This window comes from Salmo trutta, chromosome 13 (assembly GCF_901001165.1).
Source record: "Salmo trutta chromosome 13, fSalTru1.1, whole genome shotgun sequence".
Lineage (NCBI taxonomy): Eukaryota > Metazoa > Chordata > Actinopteri > Salmoniformes > Salmonidae > Salmo > Salmo trutta.
The window spans coordinates 70,406,439-70,420,273 of NC_042969.1; the positions used below are offsets into that span (position 1 = coordinate 70,406,439).

General features: G+C 42.0%; 1 protein-coding gene across 4 annotated transcripts in view; it reads right to left on the reverse strand.

Annotated features, from left to right (window-relative positions):
- The window catches only part of LOC115206449 (CMP-N-acetylneuraminate-beta-galactosamide-alpha-2,3-sialyltransferase 4), a 60,131-nt gene that overhangs the window by 33,864 nt on the left and 12,432 nt on the right, over positions 1-13,835 (reverse strand). For all 4 annotated transcript variants that reach the window (XM_029773473.1, XM_029773475.1, XM_029773474.1 and 1 more), the window contains exon 2: positions 13,280-13,336. The gene's annotated coding sequence lies outside the window, so the exon portion shown is untranslated. The remainder of the gene's footprint in view (positions 1-13,279; positions 13,337-13,835) is intronic.

A 13,835-nucleotide genomic window follows, 5' to 3' on the forward strand; every position in this document is an offset into this window, starting at 1 on the left:
ATTTAGTCTCAAATAAATAATGAAGCATGTTCAATTTAGTTTAAATAATGCAAAAACAAAGTGTTGGAGAAGAAAGTAAAAGTGCAATATGTGTCATGTAAAAAAGCTAACGTTTAAGTTCCTTGCTCAGAACATATGAAAGCTGGTGGTTCCTTTTAACATGAGTCTTCAATATTCCCAGGTAAGAAGTTTTAGGTTGTAGTTGTTATAGGAATTATAGGACTATTTCTCTCTATACGATTTGTATTTCATATACTTTGACTATTGGATGTTCTTATAGGCACTTTAGTATTGACAGTGTAACAGTATAGCTTCCGTCCCTCTCCTCGCTCCTACCTGGGCTCGAACCAGGAACACATTGACAACAGCCACCCTCAAAGCAGCGTTACCCATGCAGAACAAGGGGAACAACCACTCCCAAGTCTCAGAGCGAGTGACGTTTGAAACGCTATTAGCGCACACCCCGCTAACTAGCTAGCCATTTCACATCGGTTACACCAGCCTAATCTCGGGGGTTGATAGGCTTGAAATCATAAACAGCGCAATGCTTGAAGAATTGCGAAGAGCTGCTGGCAAACGCACGAAGGTGCTGTTTGAATGAATGCTTACGAGCCTGCTGCTGCCTACCATCGCTCAGTAAGACTACTCTATCAAATATCAAATCATAGACTTAATTATAACATAATAACACACAGAAATACGAGCCTTTGGTCATTAATATGGTCGAATCCGGAAACTATCATTTCGAAAACGAAACGTTTATTATTTCAGTGAAATACGGAACCGTTCCGTATTTTATCTAACGGGTGGCATCCCTAAGTCTAAATATTCCTGTTACATTGCACAACCTTCAATGTTATGTCATAATTATGTACAATTCTGGCAAATTAATTACGGCCTTTGTTAGGAACAAATGGACTTCACACAGTTCGCAATGAGCCAAGCGGCCCAAACTGCTGTATATACCCTGACTGCTTGCACGGAACGCAAGAGAAGTGACACAACTTCCCTAGTTATAAGAAATTCATGTTAGCAGGCAATATTAACTAAATATGCAGGTTTAAAAATATATACTTGTGCATTGATTTTAAAGAACGACATTGATGTTTATGGTTAAGTACATTGGTGCAACGACAGTGCTTTTTTCGCAAATGCGCTTGTTAAATCATCTCCCGTTTGTCGAAGTAGGCTGTGATTCGATGAGAAATTAACAGGCACCGCATCGATTATATGCAACGCAGGACACGTTAGATAAACTAGTAATATTATCAACCATGTGTAGTTAACTAGTGATTATGTTAAGATTGATTGTTTTTTATAAGATAAGTTTAATGCTAGCTAGCAACTTACCTTGGCTTCTTGCTGCCCTCGCGTAACAGGTAGTCAGCCTGCCACGCAGGCTCCTCGTGGAGTGCAATGTAAGGCAGGTGGTTAGAGCGTTGGACTAGTAACTGGAAGGTTGCAAAAATGAATCCCCGAGGTGACAAGGTAAAAATCTGTTGTTCTACCCCTGAACAAGGCAGTTAGTAACCCCTGTTCCTAGGCCGTCATTGAAAATAAGAATGTGTTCTTATATAATCTGACTTGCCTAGTTAAATAAAGGTGTAAAAAAAAAGCAAAAAAAATTATAATTACAAACATTTAAAATAAAATAATAATCGGCAAATTGGTGTCCAAAAATACCGATTACCGATTGTTATAAAAACTTGAAAATCTGCCCTAAATAAATCGTCCATTCAGATTAATCGGTCTACCTCTAATGCCAAGAGTCATTGTCCTGCTAGAAGGTGAACCTCTGAAACAGGATTCCTTCAAGAATTTCCATGTATTTAGCGTCATCCATCATTCCTTCAATTCTGACCAGTTTCCTAGTCCCTGCCGATGAAAAACATACCCACAACATGATGCTGCCACTACCATGTGTCACTGTGGGGATGGGGTTCTCGGGGTGATGAGAGGTGTTGGGTTTGCAAACAGACATAGCGTTTTCCTTGATGGCCAAAAAGCTACATTTTAGTCTCATCCAACCAGAGTACCTTCTTCCATATGTTTGGGGAGTCTCCCACATGCCTTTTGGCAAACACCAAATGTGTTTGCTTATTTTTTTCTTAAGCAATGGCTTTTTTCTGGCCACTCTTCCGTAAAGCCCAGCTCTGTGCAGTGTACGGCTTAAAGTGGTCCTATGGACAGATACTCCAATCTCCTCTGTGGAACTTTGCAGCTCATTCAGAGTTATCTTTGGTCTCTTTGTTGCCTCTCTAATTCCCTCCTTGCCTGGTCTGTGAGTTTTGGTGGGCGGCCAACTCTTGGCAGGTTTGTTGTGGTGCCACATTCTTTCCATTTTTTTATAATGGATTTAATGGTGCTCCAGGGGATATTCAAAGTTTTGAATATTTTTTATGACCCAACCCTGATCTGTACTTCTCCACAACTTTGTCCCGGACCTGTTTGGAGAGCGACTTGGTCTTCATGGTGCCACATTCTTTCAATGTTTAATAATGGATTTAATGGTGCTCCGTGGGATGTTCAAAGTTTGAATATTTTTGTATAACCCAACCCTGATCTGTACTTCTCTACAACTTTGTCCCTGACCTGTTTGGAGAGCTCCTTGGTCTTCATGGTGCCGCTTGCTTGGTGGTGTTGCAGACTCTGAGGCCTTTCAGAACAGGTGTATATATGTGTATATATTTTTGCAAGGCACTGTAGAGAGAGCTGCATAGAGAGAGCGGCGCATAGATAGAGAGATGAATAGAGAGAGTGAGGCATAGAGAGAGAGATGGGTCAGATCAGTAAGAGGATGAACGGGAGAGATGACACTTCATCACTATCCAGGGACATTTTCAATCCCACACCGTTACATACAGCTCACCACAATCTGTTACTTTAAATTGTGCTTTGGAGTGGCCAAATTTAAATTACGGATTAGATGAGATTATAGGTCACTGATGTCAATCACATCAGTCATTCATTCAGACAGACAGACAGACAGACACAGACTTGGACACGGATCTTCCACGGACTCCCCATCTCTAGACATAATCTGACCACAACCCCCATTGTCATTGTCCAGAATTATGACGGTTTGCCCAGCCTTGACGGTTTGCCCAACACTTCACTCAACTACAGATGTTTTTACATTTGGAACAAAACATTGACAACGAAATATATCCATGTAAGATGCTAGTTTCTGTTTAGCAACAACAATTAAATAGAGCTGGTGTCAATCATGCATGCCCAGCCTGGCAGAGTGTGGTGGATCAAAGACCACTTTATCTTTTAAAACCACCACAGGTTCTGGTTGTGGATTCAACCCACCAGCTAAACAATCTGTGCTTTCACAGCATTAGCACTGATAAGCTTTTCCTTTGGGGAGACGGTCTCTCCTTCAGTTCACCTTAATAGACTGGAGCTGTTTTGAAAATAGGATGGGTGGGGCAGGATTAGAATGTGTGGTCACTGTGTGATTGATTGCACAGCTATTGTAAAATAAAATAGCTAAGAAAACAAGCATAGGAACACAAACTCCTAATGTCAGTCTTTTGTTTTGTATTCATTAGGGATCCCCTTTTAGATTGTCAGGAGTTCACCTAGGGGTCATTATTGAGGCTGTACCAAATGATTGATGTATTAGAATAATTGATTATGCTTATGATGTATTAATAGAAGGGGAGGGGTTATAAGACCCCTCCCTCCTTACATTTATAGGGTCCTAGACTACAGATGAACAATATATATACATTATGAGGTTTAATATTGTTCCACAGCACTTTTCTAGGCTCTCTGCCTCTTATGAAGAAACTGTCTGAGAAATGTGTGACTGAAGACAGAACTCTGCAGGGGAGTGTAAGAGATAGAAGACTAGTCAGACATTCCACTATAAATCAACTTGGACATTTACTGCTAAGCTTTTAGATAACACACTAAAAGCCTTGTTTATATAGCTGTGTAGGCATGGTTTTGGTCTCATGAGTAAAAGACAATGACGTAGGCAGTGACATCACTCCTTTCTAAAAAAAGCACTCCTTTCTAGGGAGTTTTTCCTAGCCACCGTGCTTCTACACCTGCATTGCTTGCTGTTTGGGGTTTTAGGCTGGGTTTCTGTATAGCACTTTGAGATATCAGCTGATGTAAGAAGGGCTATCTATATAAATACATTTGATTTGAAATTTGATTTGATCACGAGGGCTGGACTTCGGGTTAGATAAAATAACATGGGACCTTTTCTTTAATGCAGAACTTACTAGGAAACATGCGTTATGTTCCTGTTGTCAACTTCTGTCTGCAATTGCATTAATAAAGGTTTTGAATGATTTCATTAAATATATTGTCATAATGCTAATTTCACCAATGAGCCAATGATTGACAAGGAACAAGGAAATAAACCCCAACAAGCTGTTGCCAAGGCAGCAGCTACTCTTCCTGGGGTCCAAACACATTAAGGCAATTACATTACATATAAAACTAAATATAAAACAGTAATCATATGACATTATTATGCCACTACATATCCACAATACAAAATGTATAATACCACCATACAACAATATCACAATGCAAAAAAGGGTGTGTGTGCTAGCGCTTGTGTGTGTGTGTCTGTACCTTTGTGTGTGTCTCTTTACAGTTCCCGCTGTTCCATAAGGTGTATTTTACCAGGTTTTTTTTTCAATCTGATTCTACTGCTTGCATCAGTTACCTGATGTGGTATAGAGTTCCATGTAGTCATGGCTCTATGTAGTACTGTGCGCCTCCCATAGTCTGTTCTGGACGTGAGGATTGTGAAGAGACCTCTGGTGGCATGTCTTGTGGGGTATGCATGGGTGTCAGAGCTGTGTGCTAGTAGTTTAAACAGACAGCTTGGTACATTCAGCTTGTCAACACTTCTTACAAAAACAAGTAGTGATGAAGTTAATATCTCTTCTACTTTCAGCCATGAGAGATTGAAATGCATATCATTAAAATTAGCTCCCCGTGTACTTTTAAGGGCCAGTCGTGCTTCCCTGTTCTGAGCCAATTGTACTTTTCCTAAGTCCCTCTTTGTGGCACATGACCACACGACTGAACAGTAGTCCAGGTGTGACAGAACTAGGGCCTGTAGGACCTGCTTTCTTGATAGTGTTGGAAAAGGAGAAATCTATATTTTCTGTGGTAGGCATAACCTACCTGGCAGCCCTACAAACAATAACCTCAAGTCAAAACCGTTACAGAAAAAATGGCACCCCAGATGTGACTTGAACCCACAATCCCTGGCTTAGAAGGCCAGTGCCTTATCCATTAGGCACAACTTGCACAGAGCTTCTCTGGTGTCCACTTCTGTTCAGACCACTGAGGACCAAGCTGGCAGAACAGCCAAGACAAGGCTATGCTGCAGCCACTCCCTGCAGGATGCATCCTGGTGTTCATTTTCATGGTCTGATAACTCCATCACCCTCTACTTCCTCAATCCCTCCTAGCTCTCTTGTTCACGGTGATTTGAGTAGACATCATGTGGGGGCGAAGCCCATTAAATTGCAATTTCCCACCTTTGGGGTAAAAGGATGACAATACTGATCCACTAATGTATCTGGAAAGATGTCATGACGTTCCCCTGGCTGACAAACAACTCCTTGCCACATTTAGGAATGTGTTGCATGGGACAGCTCGAGACTGGTGGGACATGGCACGCCTCACCACTACCTCCTGGGCTGGCTTTGAGGCAAAGTTTTTCTCTGCATTTCCGTCTGAGGACTACACAGATGAGCTGGCAGACAGAGTAAGGAATCGAGTACAGAGAGAGAGAGTATCCGTGACTTTGCATACGGTTACCACTACCTGTGCAGATGGTGGAAATCTGGCATTGAGGAGGAAGAGGTCATTAAGTTGATCTTGAGGAACATCAACCCTCTACTATCCAGTCAACTCAGAGAAAGAGTCAGCACTGTAGATGGACTGGTTCGACTGGGACAGCAGTTCAAGAAGGACAGAGAATACCAACAGCAATACAAACAGAGAAAGAAACAGACACTCAAACAGTTACCCAAGCCAGACCATCAACCACAGCCAGAGTCTCCAGCCAAGAGCCCTCCAGTGTTCTGTTGGAGCTGTAGGAAAAAGGGACATTCTTCGGCTACATGTCCAAATCAGTATCAAGAAAACCCTTCCAGAAACCACAAACCGTACAACAAATCACAACAGGCCAACACACCTAACTCCCTTCGCAGGAACGACCATCCTACTCCAGGTGCTTTGACCAGAGCTGAAACCCCAACAGTCACTGCCTACGCCCACCTATCGACATCCCCTTCCTTTCAGTCAATACCGCACCAACTGGTGTTACCTCTGTCCAAAGGCCCTTGGACAGAAAAAGCCATCCTGGACACCGGGTCATCCTATACACTGCTCATTGAGAAGCTGTGGAAGGAGGATAAAGGTCCACAATACAACTTGAAGCCATGGACAGAAGGTTCTCTATATCTGGCTGAAGGTGAGGCTAAACGACGTCTTGGATGGAGTGAGGTAGAGTTCCGACTGTGTAACCACTCCTATTTGATTCCTTCTGTTATTCTACATTCCAAGACCCTTGCTTTTCCTGTCGTGTTGGGAATTGATTTCATGTACTTCAGTGGTGTCCAGATTGATATCGCACACAATTGCTACTGGTTTCCACACAAGCAGAGTGAGAAGCATTTTTCCAATCAAAACCGTAGATGGGCTCTACAGTTGCAAGAGTTCACCTTTGCTGTAGAATCAAGGAAAGGAAAGTACAACACTGTTCCAGATGCCTTATCCAGAGCTCCTGCTGGTGGTAACACTGGCCCTCATCTTACATGTGCTACTGCCCTGTCTAGCCATATGGAAGGCCCAACAGGATGATCCAGAAGTACAGGCTTTGTACCAGACTATCCTGGAAGATGGAGAAAAGATGGTCAATCCTACCACAAAGCTGACCATCATTTAAGACAAAGTCTACCGTGTTGTACAACTACCTCACAGAACACTCTACCAAAATGTACATACCTGAACCTCCACACCTTCAAATGCTGCAACATTTCCATGAAGACCCGTTAGCTGGTAATTTGGGCAGGTTCAAAACCTATAAGCGGTTACAAGCATTACTGTACTGTATTACACATCCATGACCACATCTGGGCATGGATGTGAAGTCACACATCTGAAACTGTCAGTTTTGTCAAATGTACAAACCAGAAGGCAAAAAGCCAGCTGGCAAGTTGTAGCAAACTGTGGTTGCCCAACCTTGGGAAATGTTAGGAGTGGATTTGATGGGCCCATTTCCTAGAAGCTCCAATCAGAATGTGTAAATTCTTGTTTTTGTTGAACACTATTCCAAGTGGGTGGAGCTCTTTGCCCTTTGTCAGGCCACAGCGAGGACCGTCTCTAACATCCTCATGAGAGGGATCCTGACTCGCTGGGGAGTGCCTGATTACATCCTGTCTAACCGAGGTTCCCCAATCGTCTCTGATCTCTTTGAGGAGACCTGCCAAAGATGGAACCTGAGACAGAAGTTTACCACGGCCTATCACCCACAGACCAACCTCACAGAGAGGGTTAATAGAACCTTGAAGACAATGGTCGCTTCCTATGTAGGGACCAAGCACAAACACTGGGACAAGTACCTTCACGAGTTTCGATTTGCCCTGAATTCTGCTGTGCAAGAGTCCACTGGAGTCACCCCTGCAGAGCTGAACCGGAGTCGTCCCTTCCGAGGACCCTTGGATATGGTGCTACAGCCCCAGCATGTTACTCCAGAATCTGCTATGACCAGGTAGTCCATCTTCACGACTTGAGAGCTCGTCTCAAAGAACATGATCAAGGCTCATCTCAAGCAGAAGAGAAATTATGATAAGAAGAGACGAGACATCCAGTTCCAGGTTAGTGATCGGGTGTGGCTTCGCGATCATCCATACTCAAAAGTTGAACAATTCTTTTAAGCCAAGCTCGCTCCTAAATGGCAAGACTCTGAACTACAGAGTGGAGAAAAAGGACACAGGTGAAGGTATGCGTGTTGTCCATGTCTCCCACCTTAAGGCCTGTTACCCCTCGGCTGAGGAATTGGAGGAGATTGAGCGCCACAAGGTCCTGGATATCTTTGAAGAGGAAAGTGACAAGGAGACTTTTCTTGAATTCCAACACCAAGAAGTCTCACGCCTTAAGGCCTGTTGCCCCTCAGCGGAGGAGCGTGACCGCCGCAAAGTCCTGAATATTTTTGCAGAGGAAAGTGATGAGGAGACTTTTCTCGGTTTCCCAGACAAAGATGTGCCTTCCAGGGCAATGGTCGGCTTTTTCCAGGGGAGGGGGTGTGTGACGGCCCTGAATTTGTCTGAACCGTCTCAGTACTTCTCTTTCCAATAGGGCGCTTCCCCTTTAATTCCCTATTAAATAGCCAGCATCAGCTGTGCGAAGGGGGGTTGTGACAGTGGCGCGAGAGAGGAAGTGTTCTACCCCCAGCTTGGAAGCTCGTTGAGACACTGTTTTTTGGGGGTTTTAGTAAAAAGTGTGGCATGTCTTGTGGGGTGTCTGAGATGTGTGCTAGTAGTTTAACAGACAGCTTGGTACATTCAGCTTGTCAACACTTTTACAAAAAGAAGTAGTGATGAAGTCAATATCTCTTCCACTTTGAGCTATCAGAGATTGACATGCATATCATTAATGTTAGCTCCCCATGTACGTTTAACCCTAGGATGCATATGCTGGTCAAAATGACCCGGCCTAATGTTGTTTTTTGCTGTATTGATCCTCCCAAAAAATGTCCTCATCTAATATTCCAGTAATTCCTTAAATAATGTGTCTTTAATGTTTTAACATCCTGATTTTGTTTTTAATTTCTTATTTTTTTAAGTAAAAATTGTTGTTTTTGCATCACTACCAAGTTTTCATATGTGGGTCAAATATGACCCGTATGTATTTCCTATGGAATTCACTGCATTGCACTCGTCAAACTGACCTTTCTTTTTGCACCAACAATAAAATCAATGTAATTAATAAAATATGTATAAAATATCTTGTTTTTAATATTCATTAATCACGTTTTCATTTCTCCTTTTTAACTAATTGAGTAAAAGGAGTTTCATAAGTGGGCTCATAAGAATGTTGCCAGATATACAACCAACAGATGCCTGGGAGCTGTTCATTAGCGACAACATCATTGAGGAGGTCCTAAAGTGTACAAATTTAGAAGGACGGAGAACAGCAACAGCAAAGGGGACAGAGCGGAGAGAAGTCAACAGAGGAACTAAAGGCCTTCATTGGTTTAACACTCCTTGCCGGCATGGAGAAAAGCTGGGTGTCTCCACACGGGAGCAATTTTTGGATCCACTGAAGAATCCAATGTATAAGGCCACCATGTCGGTCGGAAGATATGAGAATATCCGTCGCTACCTCAGGCTTGATGACAAGAGGAGCAGAGTGTTCAGAGAGGCAACGGACCGCCTGGCAGCCTTCCGGTGTGTGTGGGACCTTACCCTGTAGAGGAAGGTTCATCCCCAGCGACTGCGTCACAGTGGATGAGCAGCTTTCCTACAGACGTGACGCTTGGCATTCCGTCCAAGCGGGCTGTCATGTGCCTTTTACTGAGGAGTGGCTTCCCTCTGGCCACTCTACCATAAAGGCCTGATTGTTGGAGTGCTGCAGAGATGGTTGTCTAATGTTTTGCGAAAGCAAAACATTAGATTTTGTTAGGAGAGTACATAGACAAAAATAATCACACAGCCATTTTCCAAGCAAGGACATGTGTCAATAAAACCCAAAACACAGCTAAATGAAGCACTAACCTTTGACGATCTTCATCAGATGACACTCCTAGGACATTATGTTACACAATACATGTATGTTTTGTTCGATAAAGTTCATATTTATATCAAAAAACAGCATTTTACATTAGCGCGTGATGTTCAGAAAATGTATTCCCACCAAAACGTCCGGTGAACGTGCACATCAATTTACAAAAATACTCATCATAAACGTTGACAAAATATATAACAATTATTTTAAGAATTATAGATAGACTACCCCTGGATGCAACCGCTGTGTCAAATATTAAAATAGCTTTACGGAGAAAGCACATTTTTCAATATTCTGAGTACATAGCTCAGCCATCACGGTGAGCTATTCAGACACCCGCCAAGTTCGGGGCAACCTAAACTCAGAATTAGTATTAGAAATATTCTCTTACCTTTGCTGATCTTCATCAGAATGCACTCCCAGGACTGCTACTTCCACAAGAAATGTTGTTTTTGTTCGAAATAATTCATATTTATGTACAAATACCTCTATTTTGTTCGTGCGTAAAGATAACTTATCCAAACGCATAACACGCGAGCGCGGAACGAGAGACGAAAAGTCAAAATGTTCCATTCATTCAAGAAGAAAAAGAAGGAACGGCGTGCTCGCGTGACCGTGCATATCCAATCCCTTTGTTGCCAGGCAGACCACTCAGTAACTGAGCTCCTATTATCTGCCCAGTGACAGAAAAATGCTCAAACCACTTACTGAAGGCTTTAGACAGCCAATGGAAACCTTAGGAAGTGCAACGTCACCCCACAGACACTGTAGCTTCGATAAAGAATCAAAAGAAGAACTACAATTCTCAGACTTTTCACTTCCTGCTTGGATTTTTCTCAGGTTTTTGCCTGCCATATGAGTTCTGTTATACTCACAGACACCATTCAAACAGTTTTGGAAACTTCAGAGTGTTTTCTATCCAAATCCACTAATAATATGCATATTCTAGTTTCTGGGCCAGAGTAGTAACCTGTTTAAATTGGGTACGTTTTTCATCCGGCCGTGAAAATACTGCCCCCTAGCCCAGACAGGTGAACCAGGTAGGCCAGTTGAGAACAAGTTCTCATTCACAACTGTGACCTGGCCAAGATAAAGCAAAGCAGTGCATCAAAAACAACAACACAGAGTTACACATAAACAAACGTACACTCAATAACACAAAAGAAAAATAGAAAAATCTATGTACAGTGTGTGCAAATGTAGAAGAGTAGGGAAGTAGGCAATAAATAGGCCCTAGAGGCGAAAACAATTATAATTTAGCATTAATACTGGAGTGATAGATGTGCCTAAGGTGCTGCCCTGTTCTGAGCCAATTGTAATCCCTCTTTGTGGCACCTGACCACACGACTGAACAGTAGTTCAGGTGCGACAGAACTAGGGCCTGTTGGACCTGCCTTCTTGATAGTGTTGTTAAGGCAGAGCAGCGCTTTATTAAAGACAGACTTCTTCCCATCTTAGCTACTGTTGTATCACTATGTTTTGACCATGACCGTTTACAATAGGGTTACTCCAAGCAGTTTAGTCACCTCAACTTGCTCAATGTCCACATTATTCATTACAAGATTTAGTTGAGGTTTAGGGTTTAGTGAATGATTTAGTTGAAAAGATTTAGGACAAACTTATTCCTTTCACCCATTCTGAAACTAACTGCAGCTCTTTGTTAAGTGTTGCAGTCATTTCAGTCGCTGTAGTCGCTGACGTGTATAGTGTCGAGTCATCCGCATACATGGACACACTGGTTTTACTGTCTCTGCTACCGCACGGCAAGCGGTACCGGAGCGCCAAGTCTTGGACCAAAAGCCTCCTTAACAGCTTCTACCCCCAAGCCATAAGACTGCCCACCTGAACTATTTTCATTGACCCCCCCCTTTGTTTTTACACTGCTGCTACTCGCTGTTTATTATCTATGCATAATCACTTTCCAAATTCTCTCGACTAACCTGTACCCCCGCTCATTGACTCTGTACCGGTACCCCCTGTATATAGCCTCGTTATTGTTATGTACATTTCCTGTAAATATTTTAGTAACGCTATTTCTTGAACTGCATTGTTGGTTAAGGGCTTGTAAGTAAGCATTTCACGGTAAGGTCTACACCTGCTGTATTCAGGGCATGTGACAAATAAAATGTGATTTGACTAGTAAAGATTGAAAAAAGTAAGGGGCCTAGACAGCTGCCCAGGGGAATTCCTGATTCTACTTGGATTATGCTAGAGAGGCTTCCATTAATGAACACCCTTGTTTTCTGTTAGACAGGTAACTCTTTATCCACAATATAGCAGGGGGTGTAAAGCCCTTACACAAGTTTTTCCAGCAACAGACTATGATCGATAATGTGAAAAGCTGCTCCGAAGTCTAACAAAACGTATTTTTATCGTCAATTTCTCTCAGCCAATCAGTCATTTGTGTAGGTGCTGAGCTTGTTGAATGCCCCTCCCTATAAGCGTGCTGAAAGTCTGCTGTCAATTTGTTCACTGTAAAATAGCATTGTATCTGGTCAAACATATTTTATTCCAAAAGTTTAGTAAGGGTTGGTAACAGGAGGATTGGTCGGCTATTTGAGCCAGTACAGGGGGCGATACTATTCTTGGGCAGCAGAATGACTTTTGCTTCCCTCCAGGCCTGAGGGAACACACTTTCTAGTAGGCTTAAATTGTCCTTTGTACAACCTGTTACATAACGGAGGGACACAAGCTTGGGTAGTGGGGTCGATTGGGGTTGATTGTAGTGGGTTCGATTCCTGGGACCACCAAAACGTAAAATGTATGCACACATGACTAAGTCGATTTGTATAAAACATATATGTATATACAGTGGGGGGAAAAAGTATTTGATCCCCTGCTGATTTTGTACGTTTGCCCACTTACAAAGAAATGATCTGTCTATAATTTTAATGGTAGGTTTATTTGAACAGTGAGAGACAGAATAACAACAACAAAATCCTGAAAAACGCATGTCAAAATGTTATAAAATGATTTTGCATTTTAATGAGGGAAATAAGTATTTGACCCCCTCTCAATCAGAAAGATTTCTGGCTCTCAGGTGTCTTTTGTACAGGTAACGAGCTGAGATTAGGAGCACACTCTTAAAGGGAGTGCTCCTAATCTCAGTTTGGTACCTGTATAAAAGACACCTGTCCACAGAAGCAATCAATTAATCAGATTCCAAACTCTCAACCATGGCCAAGACCAAAGAAACATCAAGGATGATCAATGGAAACAGGACGCACCTCTAATAGCAAAGGGTCTGAATACTTATGTAAATAAGGTATCTGTTTTTTATTTGTAATACATTTGCAAACATTTCTAAAAACCTGTTTTCGCTCATTATCGGTATTGTGTGTAGATTGCTAAAGATGTATTTATTTTTAATCCATTTTAGATTAAGTCTGTAATGTAACAAAATGTGGAAAAAGTCAAGGGGTCTAAATACTTTCCCGGAGGCACTGTATATTACTAAGCAGTCTTATGAGCAATCAAAGCCCTGTCGATAACCTAAATCCCATACCTTTGCCTTTCTCCATGTCTTTTAAAGGGTGGATGTGTTGAGACTCTGTGTTCCTCCCTGTAAAACAAAGGAAATGATTAAGACAATGGAGAACGATATAAAGTGGTAACTGATGTGGTGATCAAATGTATGACTATAATAATATAATATCCTTAATAGTGGTTTATACAATGAAGACAACCAGTATTAGAAACTGTCAAACTGAGTGCATGACTGGTGGAAACCAGTAAGAAAGGATGCTTGCTTTATCTCCATGCTAAGAACATTATCATTCCTCAACTTTAAGTGCAGAATGCCGTGATCTCATCATTCAACCAACTATCTTTAATTGGTATTTCTAAACAGGATTCTGACTCACAAATCATGAATAGGCAAACTGAACATCAAACCATAGCCAAATTGAATCATTTCCCAAGTGGTTTAAAATTAACCCCAATTGACTTTAATTCCAATGCTAACTCTTCCACCCTTGAGTCAAGCATTGTGTGAAGAACTTTTAACACTGTCTTTCAGCTGTATCCAAAATGCCAACATCAGGAGGGTATAAAGGCTCCTT